Source organism: Camelus bactrianus, chromosome 2, assembly GCF_048773025.1.
Source record: "Camelus bactrianus isolate YW-2024 breed Bactrian camel chromosome 2, ASM4877302v1, whole genome shotgun sequence".
Lineage (NCBI taxonomy): Eukaryota > Metazoa > Chordata > Mammalia > Artiodactyla > Camelidae > Camelus > Camelus bactrianus.
In genome coordinates, this window is record NC_133540.1 from 94,903,517 (window position 1) to 94,930,380 (window position 26,864).

Genomic DNA, 26,864 nt, shown 5'->3' on the forward strand with positions numbered 1-26,864 from the left:
GAATAAATGAGGCAATATGTGTAATGTACTTGGGATATTGCCTGGCTCACAGTAAGTTCTCTATAAGCATTTACTACTATGATTACTATATAATTCATGTCATAAGGATTATAAAAATAATATCTAATAGTCAGTGAAAATTATGCTAAGTGATTTCCATTTATTCCTTACATAAACCTTGTTAAGTAGGTACTGTTACTGTCCCAATTATAAATGAAACAGAGGTTCAGAGAAGTCATGAAGGGCTCCAAAATTACCCAGGCAGTAAGCGACAGAGTTAGGACTCAAGTCCAAAAGTCTGATTCCAGAATCAAGTTCTAAACCACCATGCTACTTCAGATGGGTAATAAATAATACTTGCTAATGGGTACTGAAGTTTGCTCCGTCCCAGGCACTGTTCTAATAACTTTAAATCTCTTCTATCTTACATCTCTTGCAAAAAATTAAGTGAAATTTTCAGAACTACCCTATGAGACACATACATTTATTGTTCCTATTTTACAAGTGAGAAAACCAAGAAATCAGGCATTGGTTAACACAGCCAAGATCACAAAATCAGCAGATGGCTAAAGCAGGTAAACCTCATATTGAAAGATGTGTAAAGCTGAGGTGTTAAATTTAAACTTCAGTGACCTAATATCAGATGGAGTATGACAATTTTCAAAAAGGAAACTCCCTCCTGGTATATCCAGCTAAACAACTTCTAAACCAGAATGATTAAGGCTGATACTCAACTTTAGAATCATAAAAGAAAGAATTGATTAAATGCTAATATATTCTGATTTGCCTCACTACGCAGTCATCATCCCACCTCTAATAGCAGCTATTTTCAGTAGTCATTTTCATTCTGTCCTCTACAATTCGAACAGATTCACTATCAGCAAATAAGGATCAACTTTTCATAGGAAGCAAGACCATTGCCTTCCTCTGGTTTCTGCCCCATGGAAGTTAGAGACAATGCAGAGAGAGATGGTGGATAAATACTCAGTCACCCATGCAACTAAGACAAGGGGAGAATCTGTCAATGATATATTCAGCCGAAACTCACAGGAATTTATAAGCATTGTGTATCAATAGTAATGGGTAACAACTGATTGGGTGCTGAGCAGGGGCACAGCAGTCCAACAATTCTTGAGATATTCATGCAAATTATAAAAATGAGTTTTGGTTTAGTGAGCAGAGCACAGGTTTGGTTGTAGCTCCAAACACTCACTGAGCTTCAACATTATGTATTAAGGGTTTGGTGTATGTTACAATGGGCCTCAAAGGGTTTGAGTTAATATGAGAAGGTGCCTTTAGAAGTCCAGAGAGACATGATTGATAGCAAGGACAGAAACATACTGTTACAGACCTTGGGAAAAGATTGAATAAAATAAAAGAGTCAAGAAGGAAGATGGCCAGCAAATTTTCTTTACAAGATGGTTGTGTGGGAGGATAACAATGTGCCATGGGAAATAATACCAGTTAGATGGTTAGAACAAGTTACTGGATCCTTTATACTCACAGCAGAATTAAATACCTGATTTGCTAGGCAAGGGAAAGCCTGGCAGGAATATAACATACATATATATACATATGTACATATATATGTGTGTGTGTACATATATATATATATATATATATATAAAATAATGAATAAAATTTAAGATTTGGGGGATTCCTCAAAAAGTTTATTCTAAATAAAGAAAAAGCTGCTGATCAATTGTATGGTCACAAATTAACTACCAGTAAACAAATAATGAATTAACAAGGAATGGAACAGGAACCTGATTAAAGAAGAAGACATGTTGATGATAACAGTAATAAATTTGACGAAAAACAGAATAAAACCTGGCAGTTACTGAGTACCTTATGCCTTGTGTTCTACATTCATACACTCACAACAACCTCACAAGATCACCATCTTTATTAGCACTATTTTTACAGATAAGGAAACATCTGTTTCCTTCAGAGATTATGTGAATTAACCAGGATCTCAAGTGAGATAATAGAATTTGGGTTTAAACCAGATGGTCTAACTTTGGAGTTTACATGCTTGACCACCATGCTATAAAGCTGTGTGTTAAATTAATAGAAGTGGCCACAATTAACAAGAACACAGATGCACATATCAAGTAGTACCACCTCTACCTGCACAGAGAAGTCAGGATAATGAGGCCTCTGATAGTGATGAAAAACCTGACCAGAATAGAGTGATGGAAGTAATGAGATTCAGTGAAATTCAAATACTCTTAAAATGATGTCCCTCCTAACCAGGAAAATAGTTTACAATAAGCAAGATTCATAGTAAACAAAATGGAATGGACTTCCATGCCTGGTTTCATCTTCCCACTTTGGAATTGACAGAGAGTAAGTTTGCTGTGTAGGCATTTCATGGTAATGACTTTACTATCATTAACAGTGACAATAGTTCCAAGCAGTATTTCTTATTTGCATAGCAGCCTTCAACATAGGAGCAAAAGCATCTGGCAAACATTCTCATTTTTATTATTGATGGCTTAGATTAATAGAGTGCCTTTCTGCCAAAGAGCTCGTTAATCTTTGCATGAACTCTTGTGACACAAATTGGCAAGCAACCCATTGCTGCATTTTACATATGGAGAAACCAAAGTCCAAGGACTTCTGTATAACTGCTCAGTAATACTGTGGCTGGGTCTACAATGAAATCATAAAGAATCTGGCATTCCCCTTCCTTACTGACTGAAGCCCTATCTCTTTTGCAACTTCTTACTCCAAACTACCGAAGCGGAGGCCTTCTTTATCTACTGGATCCTTCTCCACTGATTCTTACTAACTCTTCTCCATGCTGGATTCTCAGCGCCCCCCTCCTAATAGCTCAGCTGGCCTCCATTCTCTCCCCTCTCCAAACTACTCTCGTTATTGCTACCGTATTCATTTTCTTAAACTTGATCAGAAAACAGCAGGAGCTCTCCACTATCTGTGGAAACAGACCCAGATTCCTTCCTAGAGCACTGAGAACCTCAGTCTATTTTTCCAGCCATATCTCTGACTACCATCTCCTCTGTGTCTCGGTCACCCAAGCCTAAACTTCTGAACCCAAGTCCACGCTTCTCTTTGCTCATTCTGTTCCCTCTTCTAGAAGTAGCCTTTCCAACTCCAACACTGACTACTAAAATCATCTTCACAGTTCCACTCTGATCCTGTTTCTTCCATGAATCCCTTCTAAAACCTCAGTGGAAAATGGGTGCTCCCTCCAACTCCACAAGACCCATTTAACATTATTTGTAGCACTCACCATATTCCACCTAGGGTTATCGTGACTTATGAAAGTACATGTCTTACTAGAATGTTCCATCATTGAGATTCACAGAGTCAACAATATATCAGGCCCTGTGACAGCTAATAGGTAAAAAAGAGAAATAGATCTCTGCCTTTGTGGAAGCTACAATCTTACAGACTTTTCTTGTCTAGGGTTCCTCCTCTGAATGATCAAACACACTATTTTCTCTATTTTTCTGAGAATAGTACCATTCTATATGCATAAAAGAGATGTTAATTTATCACATTATAAGCGATGCTTTTTACAAGTGGTTCTCAAAGTATAGTAAACAGATACCCTGAAGGTCCCCAGGACATTTTCAGGGGGGTCCCTGAGTCAAAACTAACTCCAAATACTATTAAGACATAGTTGGCCACTTCCACTCTCATTTTCTCTCAAATGTACAGTAGAGCCCTCCAGAGGCTGCATGTTGTATGATATAATAGCAGACTGAAGGCATAAGTAGATAAGAGAATTCAGGGGTTTTCCATGAAGCCAGTCATTAAATAGATTTGCAGAAATGTAATACTTTGTCACAATTATTTTTGGTTTATAAAAAGCAGTTTTCATTAAAAGATACATTATTTTATTTATCATATGTAACAGGCTCACTGTTGCTAATTCTTAATTATCTATTTCAAATTTGTATCTTAATTTCTGATATGGTAAATACCAATGGATATAACCCACATAAACAGAAGTTCTTCAGGTTTCTCAATAATTTTAAGTTGTATAAAGGAATCATGAGACCACAAAGTCTGAGAATTGCTGCCTGGGAGAACTGGGACTCATGTCATTCTGTGGCGCCCCAGTCGAGAATGTGTGGGTGGTGGCTGAGTCATTTGCACTGCTCCCTGAACTCAGCCTCTGTTAAAGGAACTCTCTGTCCAATGTGTCAGATGAATTTATTTTTGATGTGGCAGTATCTAGCACAGAGGAGGTAGCCAGTGAATATTTGAAGAAGGAAGGAAGGAAGGAAAGAAGGGAAGGAGAGATGGTAGGAGGGAGGAACAGATAAAAAAGAAAGAAGAAAAGGAGAGAGGGAGGGGAAAAAAGGAAGAGCTGTGTCTTACTCATTCTTCAGAGATGACCATAGTAATCCACCCATTGAAAATATCTTAACCTTCATGTGAATTGTGTTGTATTGATGTGACATCCAAGGTGATTAAGATGTCAATAGTTTCACCTAGTGTGTTGGTAAATTTCGATACAGCTTAGAAATCATGATTTTTAAAGTCAGATTTTTAAAACTCCTCTCATAAATAGATCAGTGAAAAAACATTTGTGCAGACCAGTCCTTCAATAGCAGAGGATAATTTTAATAAAGATAAAAATATGTAAAATAGATGCAGTCAAATGTTGCCCACACATAAACCATCTTCCTTATGGATATGTCAAGTCTCAGTAATGAGAAGTGACTTCCTATAACTAAAATATGGTATCTCCAGATTTAGAGTGAGAATGGGTAGAATTAAGCTAAAGCTAACAAAAGGGAGAGGGCCAAAGCAAAACTGGGAATAGGCAAGTCTGTCCTCCAGGCCCTTCTAAGCCTCCATCTGGCCTATCTTCCCCTTTACCTGTCTGTGAAGCTGCGTTTCATCCCCATGAAGCCCCTTCACTGGCCAAGGCTACCATCACAAAGGTACTCCACTTGGCCTGGCCTTTTGGGCATTATTATCCCATGCTTTAATTCAATCTGTACAATTTAATCCATACAATTTTTAGAGTTAAAGAGAAATTTAAATATCATCTATCGCAACTCCCTCACACACACAGTTGAAACTCAGCTAGGTTAGGACTTGCCCAAAGGAATATTAATTCATGACAAAGCTGCAATGAGAATCCAACATCAAGTCCTCTTCCTTTTCCAGAGACAATACAGTGAAAAGTTTAAATAATCTACTAAACCCCTACAAAGCACTCTCTTTCAGACCAGTCTTGATTCCCTTCCTATAAAACTCTTTCCCATACATCGCACTTCTTTAGTCTTCTGTGTTAATGCATTAAGACATTTATCCAAGTGTGGATATTACCTAGATTCAAAACCCATTATCGCCAATTCATACCTTAACTCAAGTTAGTTTATCAGGCTAGCTAGCCAACCAATTTACCTCATAACATTTCTATTTTAATAGGAACAGTCTTCAACCAAAGGAGTAAGTGGGAAATTTCACACACTGTATCAGGTTCAGAAGCAGAGAGAGTTGAGGACCAGAGGGTGTTTTGGCTCCTTAGATCATAACACAGAGTCAGACATCTATACTTAGGAACAAGACTAGGAAAAAAGTCAGCATGTGAGGTCTGATTGCCTGCCACCTTCCACACTGCTGACCTGAACCCTGATTGGCAAGAGGATAGTCAACAGACACCTGACATGATATATTTGGCTGAAATTCATAAAGAATGAAAAACAGCTTAAACTAATTGTTTCCTACCCACTATTTCACATAGTTTTTCCCGAATACATTTTATTCAATCTTTTCCTTTACGGAGTGGGGAAAGGGAGGGTATGATATCTTTAAATCTTAATAAACTAAATTCCAAAGCAGGATTATGTTGATTCTTAAGATTTATTAATGACTTTGTAAAGATAATACCGTCAAGGTTATTCATTCTCAAACTTAAAGGCATTTGAAAGTGGGCCTTAAGGATTTAAAGCACCAAAAAACCAACTAGACCTTCCGAAAGTACAACTAGAAAGAAAACTTCAAAACATCTGGCATCTATCATTTCTGGTATCTACATTATAAATAATATATTATTACATGTAATGAATGCTGTTAAACTGTAGACTCAATTTCCCAATAAGCTGAGAAGATTTATGTTAATCAAATCTTCATTAATATCTCATACTTTTATTTTAGTAATAGTTCTCTTATACTGTTTATCAGAATACAGAGAATTCTTTATGAAGAATCTGAAATATCCTAAAATTTATACTGACTTATTCTTCAAATAAGCTCCAGGAAAAGATTATTATTTTCCTGATCTGACATCAAATTACTTGGGACCTCTCAAACAATGGAAGTCCCAAATCTATCTTCTAAGAGATAGCCTAAGGTACCACCAAACAGTGAAAAGCCTTTAAAATTGTATACAATACAAGGGTTACTTATGTTGATCTTACTAAGGTTAAATAAACCTAAGGATTTAGTTTCCCATCTGAGTAACTTGCAGCCCACTGAGAAGCCAAACAGAGCAGCCCTATAATGATAAATCTATTCTCTGTTTCATCCCATTTGTAAGACTTTTGGTTCCACAAACTTGTTATGCTCATTTCTACATCTTTTTACTTTATGTTGTTATGATTTCTTAAAGTCCCTGTTCTTCCTATTACCTGGAATTCAAATCACATTAGTGTTTAAGGCTCCATTCAGGTCCAACTTTTACCTTTAATTCTGAGAAGGATACCATATGGTAATAAAAGAGGAAGTGCTCCAGAATTGGATTCCTTGGGTTTACCACCACTAGTTGCATGACCTAGGTCAAGTTACTAAACCTCCAATGTTTCAGCCTCATGACATGTAAATGCTTAGTAGGATTTCAGGGACGATTAAACAAATCAGTGCATGCAAAGTGCTTTGAACAGTGCATGGCACAAAGAAATCACTCAATAAATGTTATCCACTATTATAATCTTTATTATAACTCTCATCTTCCTGCACCTCTTTGAACAAATACAGACACATAATTCATACAGACCTTAGACCTTAGAGGTCACTTAGTTCAATCCCTCATATAAAGTAGCAGCATCTCTAAAAAGTTCTTGATATTTGGTTGACCATGAAAATAGTTAAATACTTGCAATGCTGGCAAGTTTTCTACTTTTCAAAAAGCACAGACTGACAAATAATTTTAATCACCAGAAAGTCCCATTATATACAGTGCTTACTTCTACTCAGTGGCCTCTTAATTCTGTCTCCTGTGCAACTTCAAAACCAACCAGCATCCTCTCTCCTCTTTCACACAATATTCCAAACAGTCTCTGACTAGTTAAAAGGACGGTAAGACACTTTGTTTAATAAAGTAAAACAAATTTTGGCAAAATTTACTCAACCACAATAACATAACCATACTATTATATGAGAAATTAAGGTAATCACTGCTTCTGAAGGATTTTGCAAACAATATTCATATTTATCACCTTATCTACTTAAATAAGATTGTAGACTCTCTGTCAGGCTGCTTTACAGGTCATATTCAGACATACAACTTCTCGTATGTCTTTCGTAGTCTAGTTATTTCTCTACAAAGTCCCTTTGGCTATGCTTTTTTTCTCCTTGTTATTTTCTTTTTCCTGCCTCTGCTATACACACGCGTGCGCGCGCACACACACACACACATCTTGCTTTTTCTTCTGTCTTTTAACCATTCAACAAATAGTCATGTAATACTAAGTGTGCTAGGCATGGAAAAGTCAAAGATAATTAGATCTGGCTCAAATTATTCACAGTCTAAGGTAGAGAGACAGACATAAAAACAGTTAACAAAACACTGGTAATGCAGTGAGAGAGACATGCACTGGCTACCGTGAGAACACCAGGAAGGGATGCTTAATGGAAGGAGTCAGAATAGGTTTCTGGAAGGAGATAACATCTAACGAAGTCTAAAGTCAGCCTAAGCAGCGCCTCTCAAACTTTAAATCACCTGAGAATCTTGTTCAAAAGCTTCTGAGTCAGTAGTTCTCGGTGGGACTTGAGATGTTGCAATTCTGATCAAGACAATCTCTCAGATGATGTCCAGGTTCCTGGTCCCCAGACCACTCTTTGAAACACAAAGGTCTTAAAAGATGACTAGTGACTAAGTAAAGGATAGATGGGGTGATTACTGACAGAATAGACGGTATGAAGTAAATCACAGAAGTAAGAAGCACTTGAGTGTGTGATGAGACTGAAGCACGTTGGTGTCCCCAGGCCATTGGAGAGATCATCAGTTCCTAAATTGGAGGTGGATGGCAGAATGGTATATTTTAAGGAGAAGGGAATTTATTACATAGGCAATGGAGCGTATCAAAGTACGCAGGGCAGATACATGGCAACAACTGCAAATCAGATCTGGTGGTTTCATTGGGAGAATAATGGGCAAGAAGATCCTATGCTAGACTAATGATAACAATAATAAACCTGCTAACAATGATGATGAGGGCAATTCTGGCAGTAGCAATAGATTTATTTCAAAGGGAAGTGGCATGAAAAATGTTTGGGAGATAAAGTAAGTTGATTTTACTTTAAATTATTAATTTTTTCAAAGCAGGCAAGTTTCTTTTCTTTGCAATCTTTGCAAGTTTAGGGTCTATTCTTAATCTGATGGTAACATGTGATCTTGAACAAGCCACTTAACCTCTTTTCACACCAGGTTCCACATTTTAAAATAGTAAAGAGTTGACGCAAATAAATACTGTGGTCTTTTTAGATCCTAAACTTTATAATCCTATGAATTAAATTTATGTCTCACTGAATCAAGGAGTCATAAAATGTATTCTTAAATACAATACCTGGAATATAAATGTACATTGTGTGACTAATATTGAATCAACCTAGCAAACAAGTCTTCAAACTTGAGACTTTTAAAATCTTCCCTCTTCTTCACCCACAACGTTCATTACTGAGTCCACTTGCTTTGTACTTATGTTCTACCCTGATGATTCTTTGGTTTATGCCCTTATTATTTTTCAGCTGGATTCCTGCAATAGCACCTTACAAGTTCTCCTTAGCTCTAATCTAATCCTCTTCCAAACACTATTCAAAAAATTGAAGAATTCTGGAGTCAGAAAGACCTGGGCTTAAATGCGAAATCCACTGTTTCTTTGTTGTGATTGTCAGCAAGTTATTTAACCTCTTTAAACCTAAAGTTCCCTTATCTATAAATTATAGGGATGATATGAAGATTAAATGTTTGTAAAGTGCTTAGCCCAGTGCCTATTGCACAGTAAGAGCTCAGTAAATGCTAGTTCTTATTTTGAAGGATAAATCTCATAAATACTTGAGCAGGTACTTTACAAAAAAAGATCAAATGGCCAGTAAAAAATGAAAAGATAGTCTTCTTCATTAGTAATCAGCAAAATGCAAATTAATACTTCCATGAGTACAATTAGGTGCCCACCTGATTAGCAACTTTAAAGAACTTAAAAACCAAGCGGTAGTGAGGATATAAGAGCTTCTTATGTATTGCTGATGGCAATATAAATTGATGCAACCAGTTGGGAAAAATATTTGACATTATTTAGAAAAACTGAATATGCATGTACCCCAAAACTCAGTAGTTCCTTTCCTTAAAATGTATCCTAGAGAAACTCACATATGTATACTAGAATCTATGAGCAATAATATCTATATGCATAAAAGGATCATATATATACTTAATAGTGTTATTTAGATATATATACATTTATTTAACATTTATTTATTATATTTATATATAAATAACTCAGGTTGATACACACACACACAAATAAGTAATATAGAAACAATCCAAATGTCTATCAATAGTGGAACAGATGAGTCAATTTCAGCATATTCATATACTGAATAGAATACTATTTATATCTGTATAAAATATACATACTTGATAGTATTCTATACAAGTATATATATATTCTATATAACATATTTTATAATATAATATATAATTATATAATATACTATATACTACTTGTATAGATTATTATACAAGTTGCATGAATAAACTATATGCATCAACATAGAAGAATCTTACAGTGTTTAGCGAAATCAGGTGACTAAGAATATATATATATATACTGTAACGATTACAAGATTGAAAACTTGCAAAGAAAAGCAAGGGAAAGAGTGTGACAAGAGGTAGGGCACTGGTTGGTGGTTACCCCTAGCGGGGAAGGAAAAGCACATGATCTTAAGGAAGCACAAAGGGCTTATTGGGAGTTATTCCTTAATATAAATGGTGGTTATATGAGGTTTGCTTGATAATTATCCTTTAAACTGCATGTGTTTTAGACAATCTTTTTAGGTGCATGACATCTACTAGAAAATAAGTTTAATTATGTCATTCTACTTAAAATCTTCCAAAGGTTCCTTATTTTGGAATAAAATACAAACTCCTTAGTTTTATCTAAAAGATCCTTCATGGTGTATCTCCTGTACCCCTCTTCAGCTTTATTTCTACCACCCGCATTTATGCCCAGCACAGCAAATGACATCTAGTGCCCCAATCATGCTCTCTCAAGCCTCTGGGCCCTTGAAAAATGTTCTCATTGTTCCCCTTCTTCTAGCTAACCTCTTCTAGCTTAATCTCTGTCCTTAACATTCAGCTAAAATATGGAAGCCTTCCTTGACAAATCCCCATCCCGTCTGTCTTAGACTCTCCTCTGCTGTGCATTCTTTAGCACCCTGTGTCTACCCATTTAATAGCAGTGGATGAGTGCCACACTCTTTAGAAACAACTCCCTTTTTAATGGCATATTTTATTATAAGTGCAACATTCTTTAAACAAAGCTCCATTAAGGCAGGTACCTTCTTTTTTATCTGTCCCAAGAGCTAAGGATGATATTTACACCACAGATTTGCAATAAATGTTTCCTTAATGAATACATATTTAAAACGAAGCAATATATGTTTTCTACAACACTAGGAGTGACACATAACTCAAAGGTCAGCCACATAAAATCGCCCTTATTTTAAATCAAAATGGTTAATTATTGGCAATTACATATGATTCTCCTTCTAACTAACACTTGTTTAATACATATTGATTAAGCACAGCATAGTGATGACTATTATATCTGAGATCTCAACATAATTGTAAGCAGACTGTAATGAGAATCACGGTATGAAATAAATATAAGGTTAATTTCATCAGTCCTCTGCAGTTATAGGTAATGCATTAATTCATAGGGCAGCCTACATACCCAGAGTTACATAAGCCACTAAATAAATGAAAGAGAAATATTGGTCACTAGTTCAAAACAGCTTCTTTTGGAGTCTTACAGGCACGACTGTCATACTCTATTTCTCTTAAAATATAGTTTGACAGATTATGACTGGTTTATTTCTGCTGGAGTCTATTGATTATTGACATTGGTGACTCTGAAGCATCAAGTATTTGATTCAAAAATGTATTCAGCCTGTGTGTGCTGATATTTTTATAAAATAACAAGAAAGTTTTATAATTATTCCAACTAGCAAAGCAACTGGATCTATTTTTAATACTGCTTTCATTAAGCAAAGAATTTGTAGGCTAAATGTCCATAAATTGAATTTTATGATTTATCTTCCCTTATTTCTAAAGATCTGAATGTTATGTTAGTATATATTATATACATTCTTATATATACTCCTATATATTTATATAGGAATGTATATGTGTGTGTGTGTGTGTGTGTGTTTCTAAAAGGAATTAAGCATTATAATATATCTCAGAACCAATTCTTTTACTAGAGGGGACAAATCAGTAAAAACTAGAATTATGTTGCAAAAACACTGTTACCCATCTGTTACTCAGCCACATGAAACTGTTCATTGCAGCCATCTTACTTAGGGTTTTGTATGATGCACTCATGCACGAAAAGACGTCAAGCTCCTACATGTGGTTTTAGTAGCATCACACTATCAGTTAAACATTCTGTCTTATTGATTTTCACTTCTTCAGTTGACATTATTTGGAGCAGTATTTGGAGCAGTATTTTTTCAGATCCATACACTAAATCACATGCAATATTTAAGTTGGTTACAAGACCACATGTTTCCTGCCAAGGAACATTTTTAAATTTGCAACTCACCACTGCTTGTATGGTTTCTCATCTATAGGAAATGGTTCTAATTCAACAGCTTCTTGCCTGAGTTGCCATAACAAAGATCTGAGATGGTCCTGCCGTTGGTATTTCTCACGTTAGCCTAAAATCAAAGCAAAAACAGGGTCAAGTTTGATTTTAATATTTAAATGGGGATTTCACCTGCATTTAGAAAATAAGAACATTGACAAAAACAAAGAGTTATGGGTTGAAGGATGCAGAGAGAGGGAATAGAACATCTATCTCAAGGTAGTTTACTCTGTTCAAATTTATCACAAACACAAGGACTTTGGTGTTACCAACACCAAAATAGCTAGATACTTTAAAATTTGAACATAAGCCCAATTAGTAATTGTCAACTTGGTTGATATGGCTTTGGTTTTGTGATAGAAGGCACCCTATTCAGCTTCAACTGGGACAGCTCCACTGTTACATGTTTGCACAATATGCTTCTCACAGAAGAACAATGGGTTTGGAGATGGGTATTATACCTTAGTGGTAGGGCACATGCTTAGCATGCACGAGGTCTTGGGTTCAATCCCCAGTATCTCCATTATTAAAAGAAAACAAAGCAAAGGAAGGAAGGAAGAAACATTGTAAATCAACTGCAATGGGTTCATATGGAACAACGGGTTAAAAAGCTATGAATAATAGGAGGTGGAGAAGTTCGAAAATCTCTAAAGCATGTGAGATATAATAAAACTAAACTCAAATTGGTGTGAAGCTACAATGAGATGCATGTATGTATGTTTTCCCATAATTTGATTCAGTTACAAAAGTGGGTCTGTAACTTCAATCTGCAACTGTTAATTTTCGACATTATAGTGGACCACATTCTCCAGGACTATGCCAGTTTCCGATGAATGTTCTACCCATTATCAAACCACAACTTTTGATTTCTAGTTTAGAAAGTATGGTCACCATTCCCCAAATAAACGTCCTCTCTGCCTCAAGGAAGAGTCCCTTTCCCGGCCAAGTGCTTACAACTGCTGCTGGAATTCCTCCCTCACCACATCTCCCCACCACTGCCCAACCCCACCATCCCAATGTGGCCTACCGCCATCTCAGAGGAGTGGGCTTCTTTCTTCTCCTAATCTCTATTATATTTATTGAATACGGGCCCTTGATCATACACCATCTTTGTTAATTAATCTCATCTCCATAAGCAATTATAAACTCCAAATGGCAGAAATGCTGCGTTACAGCTTCCCAAACTCTTTCACCTGTAGAACTTAGCCCTGTACTTGGGAGACATTCATCTAAGGAGTATCGACTGTGTCCCTACTATGTGCGAGGCAGACACAGTCAGTCCCTGACAGAGATGATGCAGTAGAGAACACAGGAAGCTCAGGAATAGGCAGTTACTGCAGTGTGTGTGGTAAGTGCTGTGACAGAGGAAGCACAGACACTGAATAAACATGCCAAATACACAGGCCTCAGCCTTACCTCGCTGTCAAACTTTCAGATCCTATCTCCGATGTATGAGAAGAGGACAATTACTTTAAGAAACTCATTTTCAGGAAGCACATGGAGCACCCAGGCAGGTTAACATCCAAAAACCAGGAGGCAGTTTTACTTCTATGAAGACAAGTTGCTAAGATGAATTCCTAGTGTATTTAAGTCATTGCTGAGTTGTGTGTGGGGGGGGTTATCACCCTGTTTCCTCGCTCTCTCTCTCACACATACACACATGCACTCACACACGTGCGCTCACACACACACACACACACACACACACACAATATAGCAAAACTCCTGTTTATTACCAAGCAGGGTACTCTGCAGATGCCTTATGGCCTTGGGGTAGAACTTCACTTCACACTTGCACACCATATGGAGTTTTGGAGCAGCTACGGGTTGGGAACGCTTCTAAGCAAACTTCAGTCCTTTCTTCTTCCATTCAAAACTTTAATTTCCATTTCTAGGAGCATTAGTTCTATAAGCTTATGGGTTTCACATCTCCTAGTCACCAGGGATAAGATCAGTGAGAAAGGCCATAGTGACTCATTATGAATCTAAAATGTCAATTCAACTAGAAAATCCTCTATCAAAATTATAAACTTGCAGTCCCCTTTCCAACTAAAAATTTTTCTTTTGATCAAGGCATTTTCAGTATTATCTGAAGTCTCCATTTAGAGTTTCTACTGAGATTCATAATTAGAAATAGAGTTCTCTTCCATTAAATGAGGCGGGGGGGGTAGAATCTAAACCATAACAGATTTTCCACTTTGCCCCTCTTTGCCTTGATTTTTCTTATAAGGATAAAATGTACTCAAACTGAAAAATCTTTAGTCAAAACCTTACAACTTTGCTATGAAAATATGTACAGACAGGTAAATTTCTGAGAATCCAAGCTCCAATTCTAAATCACATTTTCTCTCTCAAACAATCAATATGCAGCATGATCTTTTATCTGAATCAGCAGCAATGTCTCATCTTAGACTTATGTAACGCAATCAATGTATCTAATATGCTAAGGAAACAAATGGATTCTGTTCTTTCTGCATTAGCGTCTCCCCCAGTAGTCTCCAGGCCCAACTTCTCCCACGAGTCCTGGGTCCTCAGCAGGAGGTGGGAGAGATGCATGTGTTGTGGAAGGAGGCACTCAGCCTGCAGCAAACACAGCCTGTACTCCTTTCATGTCATTCCTGGACACTTCATGCCTCTTTCTGCCTAAGTGTTGCAATGTCCAAGCAAATGCTTAAAAGAGACTGCCAGAGCAAATAGTAGGGCAAAGGAGAAAGAATTTAAAATGTTATTCTAATTGAAGGAAGCCTCTCTTGCTTTGAGTCCATTATTCTCATTAGCAGCTAAGCAATTATTCGATTTGAACACAGCAATCCATGTAAAGTCTTAGGGCTACAAATGTGACCTGCAGCCAGAACACAGGCAGGAAGGGAGAGCATCTGTCCTTGTGCTTAACAAACGAGAAAAACTCAATTTGTCTTTATCTTTTATCATCAGTATTAAAAGACTTTTCCACTAAGATTCATTTACATAAAGCCACAAAAAAAAAGAACTTAAAAAAGAAAGAACCTCCCTTTAAATACGAGAGGCTTTACCTTTAAGTATGAGAGGCTTTTTCGCATTACTTAAATTAGGCAGATTCCTTTTGCTTATGATATTCCTACAGGAATCCTATGAATTTTCCCGTAATTTAAAAATATACAGATATTTTATGGCACCCACAATCAATTCTCAGTTCATTCTAACCTTGAAAAATATTGACCACATACTATGAAACCATTAAATACTAACAGCTGCAGACGTACCAGACAATGACAGCGAAAACACACTTGGTCCCTCTGGGGTCTGTTCGTAAACATCCCCTTCCAGCCCGGCACACACTCCTCCCCACAGCAGATGCTGTTCTAGGGCAGGCAAGCAGGAAGCTGCAGGCAGCCGATTTTTCCCACTCTACATAAAATGCCTTACTGCCTCATCATCAAGAATCTCTTTATGAAGAAAACTGTGAAGATTTTGTAACACCAGGAGATTGTCAAATTAAGATACTTTGCAACAACAGGAGGGAGTGATAATGCAAATGAGGAAGCAGGAAGATTCTTTGATATCTAAGGTCAGACCACCTTTGTCATCTGATTTTCTAATTCCGTTGTGAGGGAGAGAAAATCTAGTTTGCTCTAGGTGATTAAAAAAAAAAAAAAAAGCTAATCCAGTACTTTATGTCAGTTTTAAGAGTGAGATCAAGGCGGAGAAGGGAATACATACCAGAGGCAGCAAAACTGCTACATCCAGAACTGTCCGGCTCCTACAATCCAATGGCTCCAAAGCGGAGTCCGAAGCTTGCGAGCTCATTCATGAGCTCCAGCATCACTGTCTATGTTTACAACATAAACATCACCTAAGACAGAAAATTTACAGACGCCTTTCTGAGAGAAATAGCCATTCCTGCAACCATTTTAAATACGTAGATCAGCATTCTGTGAGCTCTTCTGGGGTCTGACAACTAGCAGACTAGGGACGGAAGGAGAAATTGGACCTTGGGCTGGCAATGCCTGGTGCACTTAGACCCATTTTCCTTCAGTCTGAACTGTGGCCTGTCCCAGAGGACTTAGCCTGCCTCTCTCTGGTTCGTTCACAAAAAGTTATCATCAACACACCATAAGCAGGCAGGGCTGCCGTACAGAGGCTGTCAGGCTCTGCAGCAAAGACAGCCCATGTAAACAACCCTGTGATTGCTTCAGAGCTGACTGCCATGGGATAAGCCATTCTTTTTCTGTGGCCAAATTGCTGTACCCTGGGAGTTATGTTTTCAGGGGGTAAAAGCAGAGACTCAGTCTCTAGATTTAAATAGAAAGGGGAAAAAAATATATATATGTATGTAATTTTCTTGAAATATCTCTAGCCTTGATTTACTTGAAGATTTTCCAATAAATCACATTTATTTTGCTGCAGGCACAAATACATAAATTCTGATAAATATATTGTCAAGCTCATTTCTGATGATGTATCTCTTTTTCCAAATGAGCTTTGACATTTCTAGGGGACACAGTATCCCAGTACAGAGTACCTGGGAACCATGCCATAAAGGAAAAAAAAAAAAAAGCTGCCTGCTGTGACTTGGAGATCACTTTCTTAAAGGGACCCCTTACCTGTGTGACTGCAGTGGTAATGTTTCCTCTGATCTCTAACCTGACCCCTGTTCTGTGTTCCTCTCCCCACCCCAAATTTAGTCTAGAGTGTCTCTGCGAGAGTAATGCCGTTAGTTTTGCAACTAAAATATAAAAATATCATTCCCTACTGCAGTATGTAAATATGTCCCAAAATATTTATTTATGTAACATTTCTCAGAAAGCAACCATCAACGCATAACTTAAAGATATGATTTTTTAATGTTTCATGGAACCTATAACATTTCTTAGCTATGGGACTGAGGTCGGCACTTCTAACAAGCACAGCTGTTCTCTGTCTCTGGTTTTCTTTTCTCTTCTGTAGCTCTGCATTGGTCTAAAAACCCCTGGTCACAATAAAAATGCTCCCTCCCACCCTCTGCCAACCTTCATTCCAAACAGAAAGGTCTCAACACGCCCAAGTCTAGAGAGAGATGCTCCACACAGAAGGAAAGGCTGGTGGCTTCTTGCCTCAGAGATAGTTCACTTCATTAACCTGCTTTCCACCCCATCTCTGACCCCCTCTCCCACGCTTGCTCTCCCGCCACACCAGGAGCAACCAACAGACATCACCCCACCCTCCAAAAACCAGGTTAGAACCCAGAATGAGCAAAGAGCCACCTACCATTCCGTGCTTGAGAACTAGGATCCTGATCCAGCAGTGTTTGCCCCAGAAATCCTCCCTACTTGTTTTTCATAACCACATTCCGAACTGTAATAAGGAATAGATTCTTTGGAGGTGGGGAAATTGTTTAAAATTAATGATGGACAGATGATTTCCAAGAAAACCCAATCTTAAAGTCACTCAAGCCCCTAGAAAGTGAGGGGTGATGAGAAAAAAGGAAAATTGTAAAAATGAAAAAGGAAAGGGAAAAGGTAAGCATATAACAAGCACCAGCCACCCCCATAAAAATAAAAAGAGAAGGGAAGGCTTAAAAAAAAGAAGAAGAAAAAAAGTGGCTTGCTGAATCACCCTCTTTCACTGCCTGGAAACCATTGTGCAGCGTGATGCTGCCTGTACCATTGTGGAACCTACCAGAGGAGACGGACAGAGGGCTTGGGGAATGGGGTTGCTATGGCAACCGAAAGGAGCACACGTGACGTCAAAGCCCAGAGAGGTCTAGGGAGGGGTAAGAGGGGGAAAGGAAAAAAGGAAAAAGTCTATGTGCGGCTATAGCTACTGTGTTTTCCGATGAAATGAGAACCAGGCAAAATGGAAAGGAATAGGGCTCGCTGGCAACCACTATCAGCAGCCAGGACATCAGGCAGCCAGTCTGCACAACCCGGAGAAACAACCGGCTCTATGCAGCCCTGGCAGGCACACAGCAGCACTGAGGAGCAAATGCTCACAGACCAAAACACCGTTGGAAATACAGTCAATCCCTGCCTTTCAACTAGCTCAGCTTTTTGCAAACAGCACAACAAGAGACATGTAGCATCTCAAACTGTCAAAGCAAACAAGGATGGTAATAACCTCAGAGGCGAAGTAAGCATTCGGGTCCCGCCTGGACCCCAGAGATTATTTGCATAGCACAATTTCTCTTCTCTGGCTCCTTGTCTTTCATAAAAATCCTAAATAAATACCCACTAAAAAAAAAACTCAACAAAGACTCTTAGATTGCAGTTTGAATGTGGAAAGAAAGTAATGATAATCTGAGTTCACAAATCAGAACTCTTTTCTTTTTAATTGGGATAATTCTTTAGAAAACAGATACAAATTGCATTATTACTATTTGGGGAAGATATCTCAATTTTACTTAAGTAATTTGCCCTGCTTTTGACTGTTAGAGTATATTTTTAAGTTTCCATACAATTTTAACACCTATTTTCTAGAATGAGAGCAGTTAACTGTGTCCACAATTTTTTTAATTATTAAATTTTTTCAACCTTTAAAAAATATTCTTTACACAAGGAAAAATTTCAATATATATTTGGCCTAACCAGCTTCAGCCCTTGGGATTCTCAAGTTACATAATCGAACCAAATTCCTTTTTTGCTTTAACAACTTTAAGGTGGGTTTCTGTCTATTGTAACCAAATAGGACTGAGTTTTATATCATTCTACGTTATGTTTTAGATCTAGCATGCCTAATGAATGAGGAGCTTCCTCCGTATGTTAACAGGAAGCATACAACATGCAACAGATATACAAGATATACCACTATAAACCAAGCAGTGATGACAGACACTGAAACACATCATAAAACTGTACAGGACCACATCAGGTTTTGTGTTCTTGCTGCTGCTGCTGCTGCTGCTGCTGCTGCTGCTGCTGCTGCTGCTGCTGCTGCTGCTGCTGCTGCTATTTTTTTTAAGGAGGGAATCTAGGGGGAAAAGTCCTGCATGAGTTTTCTGTCATTTTCATCCATTTGGGCAAGTTTTTGGATGTTGCTTTAATTTCGAGTTCAACCAGAAACAGTTGATTATTAACTTGTAGTCTTGGCAATGGGCATATCTATAAGACAACTGTGTCTCAAGCAAAAATACGTATTGATTAGCCAAACAACTGGCATTCAAGATTTTAAGTTACTTTAAATTTTGATATCAAAAGTCAATTCCCAATAACTGGATATCAATGAGGAAAAAAGAATTTTAACTCTTACCTCACATTGGAAACACAAAAATTAATTCAAGATAAATTATACACTGAAACACACAAGTTAAAATCTATAAAGCTGTTAGAATAAAATGTACCTTTTAGAAGAAAAACATAGCTTTCTGTTCCTGGAATAGGCAAAGATTTCTTTGGACACAGAAAGCACTCACCATAATAGAAAAAGAAAAATAGACTTGATGAAAATTAAAAGCTTCCACTTACCCAAAGTCACCATCAAAGAAAACAGACAGCCACAGACTAGAAGAAAATGCTCTTGATACATACACCTGAAAATCTTCTTGATATACACAAATTCTAGGTTACACAAAAATATTCTACAACCCAATAATAAAAACAAACAATTTTGTTTAGTGAGCAAAAGTCTTCAGCAGGCACTTGACAAAGGAAGATATATAAATGGTTGATGAGTACATAAAAAAGTATTCAACATCACTGGTCATCAGTGAAAGACAAACTAAAACTGCAGTGAATGCCACCTCCACCAAAATGGCTAAAACTGGAAACACTAACAACACTAAATATTGAGTAGGATATGGAGAAACCAAAACTCTCCTACATCGCTGGTGGGAGTATAAAATGATAAAACTACTTTGGGAAATGATTTGGCAGGTTTTTTACATGATAAACATATACATACAGTATGACTCAACAATTCTGTTCACAGATAGTCAGCTAAGAGAATAGAAACATATGTCCACAAAAAAAAAAGTTATATATAAATGTTTATGACAGCTTTATTTATAATTGGTAAAAATCAGAAACAACTCAAAGTGTATTAACAGAAGAATGGATAAGCAAAGTATGGAATATTCATATAGTAGAATACTAGTTACCAATAAAAATAGAATGACAACTATGAATAGGCTAAAGTCAATCATTTTCTTCCATCAGGTGTTAACTCTTGATGGCACAAGTCACAAAGGGTGGCAGATGCTAACATTGCACTGGGCTGTATTTTACAATTTAGGGTTTTAATTCTCAACCTACTCACTTCAATAATATTTAGATTCACAGCGAAAAACAGAATGTGACAATGAATATATGTATGTTCACGTATAACTGAATAATTGTGCTCTACACTGGAATTTGACACAACATTGTAAAATGACTATAACTCAATAAAAAATGTAAAAAATAAAAAATAATATTTAGATGATTCAAATGGTCTTTTAAGTTTGTTTTATACACTATGGAAAAATTAACTTACTAAAATTAGATCATTTAATATAAATTAGTTTTAAAAAAAATCAACAAATCAACACCTAAATAGATCACATTCCTTACTGGATAAAACCAAACTCTGGAGAGGGTGTGGAGAAAAGGGAACCCTCCTACACTGCTGGTGGGAATGTGGTTTGGTGCAGCCATTATGGAAAACAGTATGGAGATTCCTTAAAAAACTAAAAATAGACTTACCATATGATCTAGCAGTCCCACTCCTAGGCATATATCTAGAGGGAACCTTAATTCAAAAAGATACATGCAACCCAATGTTCATAGCAGCACTATATACAATAGCCAAGACATGGAAACAACCTAAATGTCCATCAGCAGAGGACTGATAAAGAAGTTGTGGTATATTTATACAGTAGAATACTATTCAGCCATAAAAAAGAATAAAATAATGCCATGTGCAGCAACATGGATGGACCTGGAGATTGTTATTCTAAGTGAAGTAAGCCAAGAAGAGAAAGAAAAATATCATATATTATCACTTATATGTAGAATCTAAAAAAAAGGGGGGGGGCACAAATGAACTTATTTACAAAACAGAAATAGACTCACAGACAAAGAAAACAAACTTATGGTTACCAGTGGGGAAGGGAGGTGGGAAGAGATAAACTGGGAGTTTGAGATTTGCAGGTACTAACTAATATACATAAAATAGATAAACAACAAGTTTCTACTGTAATATCTTATAGTAACCTATAACAAAAAAGAATATGAAAATGAATATATGCATGTATATGTATGACTGAAGCATTATACTATATACCAGAAATTGATGAAACATTGTAAATTGATATATATATACAATAAATATATATATACAAAAAAATAAAGTTTTGAAACTCCAAATTAAAAAATAAATAAAATAGATAAACCAGTTCACACGGTACAGCACAAGGAAATATATACAATGTCTTGTGGTAACTTATGGTGTCCCTTATCAATATTGGTCCCAGAGTAGGGTCCCCAACTAGTCTTCATTCACCAGGGACTTCCCAGCAAGTCCCACATCCCAGGAAACCCCTTAGTCCCAGGCAAATTGGGAAGGCTGACACCCTATCCCAGAGTCTAGAATGGACTTCAGCCCTCAGATGAGAATTAAAGGTCTCAGCTGCAAAAAAAAAAAAAAAAAAAAAAAAAAGAGAGTTACAGAAGAAGTCCAAGAGTTCACTATAACAGTGATGTTGTCATAAAGGAATGTCACCTAGCTACACTTTCAACAGTTAGATATCTGGGTTATAAATTAGGATAGTTGGTAAGAGGGTACAAATGGTTTAATAAACATAAACAAGATTATGAAGGATAAATCAATGAATTTGGTGAGTGAACGGATATGAAGGGAATTCAGAGAGTCAGCATTGACTTGGATTCACTTTCATTTCAAGATATATAATAATGCTTCTCTCAGAAAGTCAGTCATGTATCTTTCATGACACTTCCACTTGAGGAACACTTGTCACAAAACAATTCCGTAATTTAAAATCCTCAGATATGTTGCAAACAATAACTCCCTTTTGAAAAGTCATATTGCATATCACTAAATTAAAAGCACTAAGAAAACTTAAGGGTAAAAATAACTATTTAAGTTTCTTAAAAGTAAATCAAAACTTATATCTCAACTTTTCAAATGTAATTTTTAATCAATATGTTTCATCATTCTATTTGGATAGGAAACACATGACCAACAGTTTACTATGGCCATAATAATCTTCAGTGGAGTAAACTTAAAATATTAATGGTTCCTCACATGGTACAATCCCATTTCTGGGTATTTATCTGAAGAAAACAAAAACACTAACTTGAAAAGATATCTGCACTCCCAAGTTCATTGCAGCATTATTTACAACAGCCAAGATATGGAAGCAACCTAAGTGTCCACCAGTAAGTGAATGAATAAAGAAGATATGGTGTCGGTGTGTGTATGTGTGTGTGCACACAATGGAATATTATTGAGCCATAAAAAGAATGAAATCTTGCGGTTTGTGACAACATGGATGGACCTTAAGGGCATTATGCTAAGCAAAATAAGTTAGAGAAAAATGAATACATATGATCTTACTTACATGTAGAATCTAAAACAAACAAACAAAAAAAGCTCATACAGAGAATAGATTAGTGATTGCCAAAGGTTGGGTGGGGGGAGGGTGAAATGGGTGAAAGAGATCAAAACACACAAACTTCTAGTTATAAAGTAAATAAGTCATGGGGGATGTAATGTACTGCCTGGCAACTATAGTTAATAATACTGTATTGCATATTTGAGAGTTGCTGAGAAACCTACCTTAAAAGTTCTCATCACAAGAAAAAAAAATTCTGTAATTATGTGTGGTGACAGATGTTGGCTTGATTTATTGTGATTTATCATTTCACAATATATACAGGTGTCAAATCACTGTGTGTACACCTGCAACTAATGTAATATTGTAAGTAAATTATACTCAATTAAAAAAGAAAGTAAAATAAACCACTAGTGGTTTCTAATAAGAATAAATTTGGTGACCTTTCAATGTCATAGAAGAGAAGGGATCTACCTCTGCACTCCCTTTTCTTTTTAATTAACATATTTTATTTTTTAGAGCAATTTTAGCTTTATGAGAAGACTGAGCAGAAAAGTACAGAGAATTCCCATATACCCAGCTCCCCTACCCACACAAAGTTTCCCCTATTATTAACATTTTGAATCAGTGCAGTAAATTTGTTACAATTGATGAACAACTATTGATACATTATCATTAACTAAAATCCATAATTTATATTAGGGTTCACTCTGTATTATACAATTTTATGGGAGTTTTTTATTGAAGTATAGTAGGTTTACAATGTTGTGTCAATTTCTGGTGTACAGCATAATAGTTCAATCATACATATACATACACATATTCATTTTCATATTCTTTTTCATTATAGGTTACTGTAAGACACTGAATATAGTTCCCTGTGCTATACAGTAGAAACTTGTTGTTTGTCTATTTTATATATAGTAGTTAGAATCTGCACGTTTCAAACTCCCAATTTATCCCTTCCCACACCCCTTACCCCTCAGTAACCATAAGTTTGTTTTCTACGTCTGTGAGTCTATTTTTGTTTTGTAAACAAATTCACTTATGTCCTTTTTTTTTTAATTCCACATATAAGTGATAACATAGGGTACTTTTCTTCCTCTTCTTGGCTTACTTCACTTAGAATAACAATCTCCAGGTCCATCCATGTTGCTGCACATGGCATTATTTTATTCTTTTTTATGGTTGAGTAGTATTCCACTGTATAAATATACCACAACTGCTTTATCAGTCCTCTGCTGATGGACATTTAGGTTGTTTCCATGTCTTGGCTATTGTATATAGTGCTGCTATGAACACTGGGGTGCATGTATCTTTTTGAATTAAGGTTCCCTCCAGATATATGCCTAGGAGTGGGATTGCTGGATCATATGGTAAGTCTATTTTTAGTTTTTTAAGGAATCTCCATACTGTTTTCCATAATGGCTGCACCAAACCACATTCCCACCAACAGTGTAGGAGGGTTCCCTTTTCTCCACACCCTCCCTAGCATTTGTGGACTTTTTCATGATGGCCGTTCTGATTGGCATGAGGTGATTCCTCACTGTAGTTTTGATTTGCATTTCTCTGATAATTAGCAATATTGAGCATTTTCTCATGCACCTATTGGCCATTTGCATGTCTTTATTGGAGAATTGCTTGTTTAGGTCTTCTGCCCATTTTTGGATTGGGTTATTTGCTTTTTTGTTGTTAAGTTGTATGAGCTGTTTATATATTCTGAAAATTAAATCCTTGTCAGTCTCATCTCTTACAAATCCTTTCTCCCATTCCCACAGGTTGTCTTTTTGTTTTGTTATGCTTATGGTTTCCTTTGCTCTGCAAAAGCTTATTTAGGTCCCATTTGTTTATTTTTGCTTTTTTTTTCTATTGCCTAAGTAGACTGCCCTGGGAGAACATTGCTAAGATTTACATCAGATAATGTTTTGCCTATGTTTTCTTCTAAGAGGTTTATAGTGTCTTGTCTTATGCTTAAATCTTTAAGCCATTTTGAGTTTATTTTCGTGTATGGTGTGAAAGAGTGTTCTAGTTTCATTGATTTACATGCAGCTGTCCAGTTTTCCCAACACCATTTGCAGAAGAGACTGTCTTTACTCCATTGTATATTTTTTGACAATTGTATAATGTCATGTTATACTGACTTTTAATTTTCTTCTTGCTTAGGAATCAATTGTACATTCAGGAAACAATTGTATTCACATCTAAAGAAAGTAAATAAAATTGGCCTGCTGAAAGTTTTTCCTAGTGGACAGAGCACTACTGTTAGAATTCAATGGTAGAAAATGTACTTTGAGCTAACTTTTATTAAGCTTAGAAAAGCATTGATTTTTTTCCCACTGGGAACACCCACAACTAGCCAAATTATGTCCCTCTGTGGTTAAGCAAATTTTGATTGTAAGTGCAGAATATCTGCTGCTTGGAAAATCGTAGTTATACACAGCTTTTCAGTATCCTGGTAGACTTTTGAAATCATGGATTTAGTTTACAATAATTATGGAGGGAAAATTCTATTTAAAAATAATATCAAAGTAGCTCTAGCTTCCTCAGGTAGCAACAGCTTAAAAAAATCTAATTAGAGTATTTGTCTTTTGAACAAAGATACTAATAGAAAACTGCCTTTTCTTAGATCCCAGCATAAGCTGGTGTATGAGATAAAGAAACAGTCATTCTTGCCAGACATCCTCAGGTTTATCCACCCTTCAATCGATGTACATATGTAGCAATTTCAATTTTCCTTATCCTTGCTTTACTGCAGTGTCCCAGAAGCATGACAAAAGCATGGAGATATGATGGATTATATTTGTGTTTGGCCTAGAAATTCTGCTTCTTACCACTCTGCAGCAATTCATATCTTCATGAAAAGGACTAGTCTTTTTTCAGCTTTATTGAGGTATAATTAACAAATAAGGTTGTAAGATATTTAAGGTGTACAACATGATGATTTGATAGATGCATACACTATAAAATGATTCTCCCCATTGAGTTAATTATCACACCCACCACCTCACATGTATCTACCTATTTTTTTGCATGAGAACATTTAAGATCTACTCTCTTCACAAATTTCAACTATACAAATACAGTGTTATCAACTACAGTCAGCATGTTATACATGAGATCCTCGGAACTTAATCATCTTATAACGGAAAGTGTGTACCTTTTACCAACCCCTTCCTATTTCTCCCACTCCCTAGCCTCTGACAACCACTTTTCTGCTGTCTATTTCTATAAGTTCACTTTTTTTTTCAGGTTCCACATATAAGTGACATCAAGTAGTATTTGTCTTTCTCTGTCTGGCTTGTTTCACTCAGCATAATGCCCTCAAGGTCCATCCATGCTGTCACAAATGGCAGCATTTCTAAAAAGGCTATTCTCACCACTGACTTTGACTTGCCATAATCGCACTCAAAAGGCAAACAGTCACGGAGGCAGACCAAGAGACAAAATGCGAGCCCAAACTTTCGTAATTAAATTTAAAATAAAAGGTTAATAGTGTTCTTTTTCTAAATATAGATCCTCTATCACCACGAAATGAAATTTCCTAATATTAGAGAGCCTATTTTTAAACATTGATAGGAGAAGATTTTTCCAATCACCAAATTAGTGAATTTTAGGTCTGTGCAATAGAACAATAGAATATGTAACAGTAATGTACGGGGATAGTATCCTAACAATCAAAAGAGCAGTAATTAGTTAATGATAAAATAGAGAATTTGATATACTTGGTCTTATATTTTTGAACCAAATAATCATCAGCATTAACTTGGATGTACAGCTTATGCCTGCTAGATTTTCAAATTATTCACAAAAAAATTCTGAGTATCCTAAGCATGCCATTTGACCTTTTTTGAAATGTTATATTCAAGAGGGAGACAAGGAAACAGGAATCTAATTTTGAAAATTGTCTAAATTCATGAAGATATAGCAATGATGATATTATAAATTCAATGAACATCTTGTGTATGCACAGGACATTTTTAAAATTACAAAAATAATGTATAAATACTTTTAAAGCTTATTTGAAATATTGGATAGTGGAAAGAATACTGGACTCACCAACAGATTTTGTTTAAATCTATGGTTCAAACAACCTTCCTGTTTCCTGCCTGTGACTTAGCCAGACCATGCAGCCTCTCCATTTCTTAATTTAGGCATTGACATAATGGGTGTAACAACATTCCCTTCACAGAATTTTTGTGAGAATCAAATTAAATAATGTATATGACAATGAAAACAAATATATGTATGTATATGCATGACTGAGACATTGTGCTGTACACCAGAAA

At 36.3% G+C, this 26,864-nt stretch overlaps 1 protein-coding gene across 24 annotated transcripts in view; it reads right to left on the reverse strand.

Moving 5' to 3' along the window:
- MAPK10 (mitogen-activated protein kinase 10) overlaps window positions 1-26,864 on the reverse strand; it is a 441,650-nt gene that overhangs the window by 239,325 nt on the left and 175,461 nt on the right. For 18 of the 24 annotated variants that reach the window (XM_045525000.2, XM_045524995.2, XM_074346840.1 and 15 more), the window contains one exon: window positions 12,033-12,147. The gene's annotated coding sequence lies outside the window, so the exon portion shown is untranslated. Of the gene's footprint in view, window positions 1-12,032; window positions 12,148-15,773; window positions 16,042-17,300; window positions 17,696-26,864 lie in introns of those variants that run through there. The other 6 variants (XM_045524994.2, XM_045524993.2, XM_074346799.1 and 3 more) reach the window with 5 other exon arrangements.